Source organism: Eriocheir sinensis, chromosome 11, assembly GCF_024679095.1.
Source record: "Eriocheir sinensis breed Jianghai 21 chromosome 11, ASM2467909v1, whole genome shotgun sequence".
Classification (NCBI taxonomy): domain Eukaryota; kingdom Metazoa; phylum Arthropoda; class Malacostraca; order Decapoda; family Varunidae; genus Eriocheir; species Eriocheir sinensis.
In genome coordinates, this window is record NC_066519.1 from 19,119,801 (window position 1) to 19,128,309 (window position 8,509).

At 36.7% G+C, this 8,509-nt stretch overlaps 1 protein-coding gene across 2 annotated transcripts in view; it reads left to right on the forward strand.

Annotated features, from left to right (window-relative positions):
- Window positions 1-1,904: 1,904 nt before the first annotated feature.
- Window positions 1,905-8,509, forward strand: part of LOC126997016 (CYFIP-related Rac1 interactor B-like) — a 37,652-nt gene continuing 31,047 nt past the window's right edge. For both annotated transcript variants that reach the window (XM_050858050.1, XM_050858051.1), the window contains exon 1: window positions 1,905-2,054. The gene's annotated coding sequence lies outside the window, so the exon portion shown is untranslated. The remainder of the gene's footprint in view (window positions 2,055-8,509) is intronic.

Consider the following 8,509-nt stretch of genomic DNA (forward strand, 5'->3'; position numbering starts at 1 on the left):
TGGTGTGCATACTTTATATGTATTTACAGGAACACTTGTGCTCTCTCTCTCTCTTTCTCTCTCTCTCTCTCTCCTGTATCTATCCATTTATCTATCTATCTGTAACTATCTATCTATCTCTTTATCTATCTGTCTTTATCTCTCCATCTCTATAATTATCAATCTGTCTATCCTTCTCTCTATCTATTTATCTATCTTTAACTATCTATCTATCTATATCTATCAATCTATCTATCTATCTTTATCTCTCCATCTCTATCTATATCAATATGTCTATCCTTCTCTCTATCTAGTTATCTATTTCTAACTATCTATCTTTATCTCTCCATCTCTATCTATATCAATATGCCTATCGTTCTCTTTATCTCTTTATCTATCTATCTTAAATATCTATCTATCTATCTATATATCTATTGTGGTTCTGATATATTTTAAGAAGACGAGGAAAACGCAGCATATATGACGTCATTCCCCAGCATCACTGAACCTGTGGAGATGACGTGTGGCCAGGTAAATCCCCAGTGAGGAGCCTGGTGAGATAAGACAAGCCGGGCATTTATACCTCTGAAGGAAGTTAAGATAAGGACCTTTAAACACTGATATCGCCTTGTGTGTTTAAATGTGATGATGATAGGAGTGGATATAGGGAAAGAATGACGTATAGAAGTTTGTATGAAGTTGAGTTTCGTTAGTTTGTCTATTCATACCTTGGGAAGTTCAGATAAGGACATTTAAACACTGATATCGCCTTGTGTTTAAATGTGACGAAGTTAGAGTGGATATTAGAGGAAAGATGACGTAATGAAGTTTGTGTGAAGTTGAGTTTTGTTAGTTTGTCTATTCATACCTTGGGAAGTTCAGATAAGGACATTTAAACACTGATATCGCCGTGTGTTTAAATGTGACGAAGTTAGAGTGGATATTAGAGGAAGGATGACGTAATGAAGTTTGTGTGAAGTTGAGTTTCGTTAGTTTGTCTATTCATACCTTGGGAAGTTCAGATAAGGACATTTAAACACTGATATCGCCTTGTGTTTAAATGTGACGAAGTTAGAGTGGATATTTGAGGAAGGATGACGTTATGAAGTTTGTATGAAGTTGAGTTTTGTTAGTTTGTCTATTCATACCTCGGGAAGTTCAGATAAGGAGACGATCGATGTTAGAGTGGATATTAGGGAAAGGAAAGGATGATGGAAGTTTGTGCGAAGTTGACTTGTAGTATTCACGAAGTTTAGTTAATGTTATTTGATGTTAGATATAAAGAAAGATGACACATTGAAGTTTGTATGAAGTTGTGTTTTGGTTTATTTTTTGAGGTATTAAGATGATAAAAAGAAGAAAAGGCACACTAATGATATAAAAATAATAGGTTTTAATATGATTTTAGACGTATAATAGAGAAAGATTGATACATGGGTCGAAGTTTGCAATAGGTTGAAAAACTTATAAATTTCTGAGATTATGAGATGACGGGAATTATAGACACTAATGAAAACTTATAAATTTCGACGGTAATAAGAAGTTAAACGGATCAAATAGCCTATATATATTTTTTTCATAGTAATAATAATGATAAACGTAAGCAAAGCGTAAACAAAGGATATTCAAAAACGTTTCTGTTAGAGGCTGAAAAACTTTCATTAGCTATACGTTCTGAGATTAAAAGAAAACAAAGGAAACAAAGAAACCACAACTAATAATCATATAAAAAAAAATAATCACCACCATCACGAATACTTGCACGTGAAATCTTTTAAATATGACCGTCTTGAAAGATAAAAATTAGGCGGGGCAGTGACGTCATCAGCTATCAGCCAATCAGAGGCGAGAGAAGCAAATCAAGGAACCAATCAGAAGGCTTTAAAAATTCTCAACCACCATCACCACCTCCTCTTCTCAGTTCACATGCTGAAGTGAAGGGTGGAGGACGTGCGCGCTGCTCTCCCCGGCTTTTGTGACGTGAAGGCTGTTTTTATCTATTTATTCGTTTTAATTTGACTTGAAGGAAATTCGGGCACGTTTAGAGTACTTTGACCTCACCTCCATCCTCTCAGGTATGTAAGAAAGGCTCATTATCAATTCTTAATCTATTTCTCTTGTAATCACTGTTCTCTCTCTCTCTCTCTCTCTCTCTCTCTCTCTCTCTCTCTCTCTCTCTCTCTCAGTGATATGAGTCTCTCTCTCTCTCTCTCTCTCTCTCTCTCAAAGTGATATTACTCTCTACCCCCAAGATTCTCTCTCTCTCTCTCTCTCTCTCTCTCTCTCTCTCTCTCTCTCTCTCTCTCTCTCTCTCTCTCTCTCTCTCTCTCTCTCTCTCAAAGTGATATTACTCTACCCCCTAAGATTCTCTCTCTCTCTCTCTCTCTCTCTCTCTCTCTCTCTCTCTCTCTCTCTCTCTCTCTCTCTCACGTATACACAATAAAATAAAAACGTAGGCTACATGTGTGTGTGTGTGTGTGTGTGTGTGTGTGTGTTTGAATGGCGTTGTCCTGGGCGTGGTCTTAACTGTGAATAATGATAACAGTAGTAGTAGTAGCTAGTAGTAATATTAATAGTAGTACTAATAGTAGTTGTTGCTTTTGTAGTTCTTGTGTTTGACCATTTTATTTTTCTTCAAGTTCTATTTCTTCTTTGTGTTTTTCTCTTCTTTTTCTTCCAGACCTTTTTCCTTTTCCTTTTCTTTTTTTTCTTCTTTGTCTTCCTCTGAATCACTCCCTTTAATCGGTCTTTCTTTCTTTGTATTTTCTCTATTTCCTCTCTCTTGTAATTATAGTGTAGTCCTTTGTCCCTACATCCAGAAAAAAAAGAAAAAAAAATCATATGCATTAAGATTAATAAGTATACATATATAGGGAACAATAAAAGGTTAGATTGAGCTTGGAGGTTTGGGTATTTTTTTCCCCTATACCCAGAGTCATCAATTTAGAGGTAATAGGTTATCATGTCTAGGTTATGTTATAGTTTAGTCAGGAATGGTTAGCAAATTACAGTATTTTTATAATCACAGCATTCTCTCTCTCTCTCTCTCTCTCTCTCTCTCTCTCTCTCTCTCTCTCTCTCTCTCTCTCTCTCTCTCTCTCTCTCTCTCTCTCATTTTCCTTCTTTTTATCTGTATTTATTTTGTTGTATTTCTCTTCATCCCCTCTCTCTCTCTCTCTCTCTCATTTTCCTTCTTTTTATCTCTATTTAATTTGTTGTATTTCTCTTCATCCTCTCTCTCTCTCTCTCTCTCTCTCTCTCTCTCTCTCTCTCTCTCTCTCTCTCTCTCTCTCTCTCTCTCTCTCTCCTTTATCTTTATATCTACGTAACCCTCTAATTATCTGCTTGTCTGTTTGTTCATCTATTTTCATTAGCTACCTACTTCTTCCTCTGCTTATAGTTAGACAGGAAGGTTGGTAGTTCTTATTCTTTTCATATTCAGTGTTACCAATCTAGGATGTAGATTAGATAGGATAGATTAGCACGCTTCAGTGGCAGGAAATGGTTAGGTTAGTTTAGACTAGTGTAGACTGGAGTTTCAGTTTATCTTTTCCCAGAATTATTATTAGAACAGCAAAAGGTTATCTCTAGGTTAGGTTAGACAGGAAAAGGTTATCTCTAGGTTAGGTTAGACAGGAAAAGGTTAGGTTAGGTTAGACAGGAGAAAGTTAGGTTAGGATAGACAGGAAAAGGTTAGGTTAGGTTAGACAGGAGAAAGTTAGGTTAGGATAGACAGGAAAAGGTTAGGTTAGATTGGACAGGAGAAAGTTAGGTTAGGAGAGACAGGAAAAGGTTAGGTTAGGTTGGACAGGAGAAAGTTAGGTTAGGAGAGACACAAAGGGTTTGAACATTTCAGTGGCAGGAAAAGGTTAGGTTAGGTTAGACAGGAAGGGTTTGTACATTTCAGTGGCAAGAGAAGGTTAGGTTAGGTTAGACAAGATGGGTTTGTACGTTTCAGTGTTAGGAAAAGGTTAGGTTAGACCAAAAGGGTTTGTACGTTTCAGTGGCAGGAAAAGGTTAGGTTACGTTAGACAGGAAGGGTTTGTACATTTCATTGGCAGGAGAAGGTTAGGTTAGACAAGATGGGTTTGTACGTTTCAGTGTTAGGAAAAGGTTAGGTTAGACCAAAAGGGTTTGTACGTTTCAGTGGCAGGAAAAGGTTAGGTTACATTAGACAAGAAGGGTTTGTACATTTCAGTGGCATGAAAAGGTTAGGTTAGGTTAGACAAGAAGGGTTTGTACATTTCATTGGCAGGAGAAGGTTAGGTTAGGTTAGACAAGATGGGTTTGTACGTTTCAGTGTTAGGAAAAGGTTAGGTTAGACCAAAAGGGTTTGTACGTTTCAGTGGCAGGAAAAGGTTAGGTTACATTAGACAAGAAGGGTTTGTACATTTCAGTGGCAGGAAAAGGTTAGGTTAGGTTAGACAAGAAGGGTTTGTACATTTCATTGGCAGGAGAAGGTTTGGTTAAGTTAGACAGGAGCTTCCAGTTTTCCTTTACTCACAGTTACCAGTTTACATACAATAAGTTATATCTTTTTTATGTTAGGAAGAAGGAGTTAGCAAGTTTCAAAAAGCCAGGAAAAGGTTACATAATACATACATGTTTATTTATTAGTATTTTGATGTCAGTATTAACAGATTAATATACTATGCCACCAATATCATGATTAAAGTGCAATTGTCAACCATTTATCATTAATCATAGCTATTTGATGCCATTATAATCCATGTGACATATGCCATTATGTTTTTCATGATTAGCAAGGGAATATTAAAGTTGTCATTATTATCAACCATGTGATCATCAACAATTTATTCATATTTACATTTATTTAACATTATAATTATCAGGCTATTCTCCATTACACTGAACAACAAGATGATAAATTTTAATAACATGATGCAGACTACACGTCATTATATTCAGCCAGTTATCCTTTGCATCATAAATAAGGAAATAATGTGTTTGTGTTTGTGTAAAATGTTGGTGTGCATCAGGTAAATGATCAAAATAATAACACCACTGATAGTAATAGTCCTAATGATAATGATAATACAATATGCATACAGAATTTTAGATGGAATGCAATGCTGTCCTTCCACATTTGTTTGCATTAATTAATCTATATATATTTACCTGTAACTTACATGAAATAATATGATAGAACTAGTATAATAACAATGCACGCTACTACTACTGCTACTACTACTACTACTAATAATAATAATAATAATGATAATAATAATGATAATAATAATAATAATAATAATAATAATAATAATAATAATGTGTGAATATGTGTGGAATTCTCCTTTTTTCATGGGAATTTGTTATTTACTTATCTCGTGTGTGTGTGTGTGTGTGTGTGTGTGTGTGTGTGTGTGTTTACCTCCGTCAAGTGTAACACAGGATTTGAGTGAGTCATCCTCATGTCATCCTGTCTCCACACACCCAGACTCCACTTAGCCTATCCTTCAGGGCGTGGATCCTTCCCCTGGCTTAATTAAACATCCTCTAAAGACCTTTCCAATAGTCTATTATAATCTGTCTGTATGGAAGGTTGAGTTAGGCTTACATAGCATACTTAAACTGTGTGTGTGTGTGTGTGTATGTTGTTTCCTCTCTCTCTGTCTGTCTGTCTGTCTAATTTTCCTTCTTTTTATCTGTATTTATATTGTTTTTCTTCATCCTCTCTATCTGTCTCCTCTACCTCTATATCTACTCGTACTTACCCCTCTATTTGTCTGCCTATGTGTTTGTTCATCCATATTTATTAGCTCTTCTTCATCATCATCTCCTTCTTCTTCTTCTTCTTCTTCTTCCTCTTCTTTTGTTATTGTATTTGTTTAGTCACATCTTCGTTCCCTTATTTTCATCTTAGCGTAAATAATGAGACTTCAAAAATTAGGGTTGGGAGGAAAATATCTCTCTCTCTCTCTCTCTCTCTCTCTCTCTCTCTCTCTCTCTCTCTCTCTCTCTCTCTCTCTCTCTCTCTCTCATTATATATCTACCGTACCTATCTATCTATTAATTGTCTCATTCATATATATATCCGTGTTCTTGAGAGAGAGAGAAAAGGCGTATATTGACTTTGGAAAGAATACTGTGAGAATGTTTATAATCGTGTCTGAGTCTTGCATAACCTGTTTAATCGTAGTAGTAATAGTAGTCCTGTAGTTGAAGTAGTAGTAGTAATAGTAGTAGTAGTAGTAGTAGTGGTTGCTTTGTGATAGTTGTAGTAGGAAGCAAAATGGTTGTAGTTGTAGTAGGGGAATAATAGGAAAAAAGAACCGAGTATAAAATTAAGCCTATTGTCAACAATTTTATCTCCATCATTATTGTTTTTTTATTAGCATTATTAGCATTAGCATTGTCGTCACCAGTTTCCGGACTCAGCCTTTGTGTTTGATATGCTTTCCCAAATGAAATCGTGACCTTGCAATGTTTTATTTGCTATTATTATTATTATTATTATTATTATTATTATTATTATTACTTCTGCTGCTACTACTACTACTACTACTACTACTACTATTACTACTACTATTACTACTACTGCTACTGCTACTTCTACTGCTCTTAATAGTACCATATTAATTTTTCATACGTGTTTTTCACCTCTCTCTCTCTCTCTCTCTCTCTCTCTCTCTCTCTCTCTCTCTCTCTCTCTCTCTCTCTCTCTCTCTCTCTCTCTCTCTCTATTGCTGGAACACCTTTTGACATTACCGTTGCTTTGAGAGAGTCTAACGATAGTAGGAAAGAAATCTTTTTGATTTATATACCTCCCATATGGTGTTATCTCTCTCTCTCTCTCTCTCTCTCTCTCTCTCTCTCTCTCTCTCTCTCTCTCTCTCTCTCTCTCTCTCTCTCTACGCTGGAACCCGGCCAGTTTCCCTCCGGTACTGCGTGACCTACTTTCCAGAGAGAGAGAGAGAGAGAAGAAGAAGGTGGCACCATCTGGGATTTATTGATACAGATAAGACTCTCTCTCTCTCTCTCTCTCTCTCTCTCTCTCTCTCTCTCTCTCTCTCTCTCTCTCTCTCTCTCTCTCTCTCAAATCAAGCATCTCATTATTATTATTATTATTATTATTATTATTATTATTATTATTATTATTATTACCAGCAGTTACTACTACTATACTACTACTACTACTACTACTACTACTACTACTACTACTACTACTACTACTACTAGGTACTACAACTGTACATAAAGCCTACTTTATTTATTCATTTATTTTGTTATATATATTTTCTCACTACCTTATTAAGTAATTTACATAGCTATCATTGTTCTTTTGCTTATTTCTATATTTGTTTACGTATTTATTTATTATTTAATTTTGTTCTCTTTCCTTTAACTATTTTCTTGACATTGCTCATCTCTGTATTCATTATTTTTTTCTGTTCTCATAACCCCTAACATTAACATAACAGCATTGCATAACATTACATAAAACGTTACATAAAAACATCAAACATTAACATCACACAACATAAAACAATAAAAAAACATATCAAAGCATAACAAAACATGAAGCATTACATAAAAAAAAACATGTTAAAGTTCAGAAATCGTATCATTCATATTTGTTTTGTTATCTTCATGCAGTGGATTAGTAAGGGCTGATGATGCTGATGATTAGGATTCCTCTCAGTACCTTTAATTATATGTCCGTAGCGTCATTATTACCCTAATCCGGAAAATAATCGTGTTGCCATTATACAGGTCGATAGGAATTATACTACGCCATGCCGCGGTGCTCAACTCCGATACCTCAGTCATTAAGCTAACGTTTAAATCCTCACACACACACACACACACACACACACACACACACACACTGAAGAAAAAAATATCGATATGTCTGGTAATTCTTAATTGAACGTCTCCCTTTTTTTCTCTCTTGTAAAGGAGGAGGAGGAGGAGGAGTGTTGGCGGTAGCAATTGTAGTAGGGAGGAGGAGGAGGAGGAAGAGGTGGAGGTGGAGGAGGACTTGAAGCGGCGCAGCGCAGATCGATCCTACCTCTGTCCTCCTCCCCTCTCCTCCTCCTCCTGTACCCTCATGCTGTACCCAACCATCCGTCTCTCTCTCTCTCTCTCTCTCTCTCTCTCTCTCTCTCTCTCTCTCTCTCTCTCTCTCTCTCTCTCTCTTCAGTCAACACACACACACACACACACACACATGTTCACCTCACCCCCCTCTTCCCTTTCCTTCCACCCACACTTCCCTTCTTTAGCCCTCCTCCTCCTCCTCCTCCTCGACTCATCTCTCCACCCCCGCTCTCATATCTCTTATTCCTCTTCTCCTCTTTTCCTTCTTCTCCTCCTCCTCCTCCTCCTCCTCCTCCTGACAAAAGGGCGTTGTTGTAGTGGTTTTGTGAAGGGGTAAAGGAGGAGGAGGAGGAAGAGGAGGGTGAGAAGAGAATAAGAAAAGGAGGAGGGGAAGAGAGGGGAGAAGAAAGAGGGGGAAGGGGAGGGAGGGGAGGGTTAATAGATTCTTCGGTACACACACACACACGCA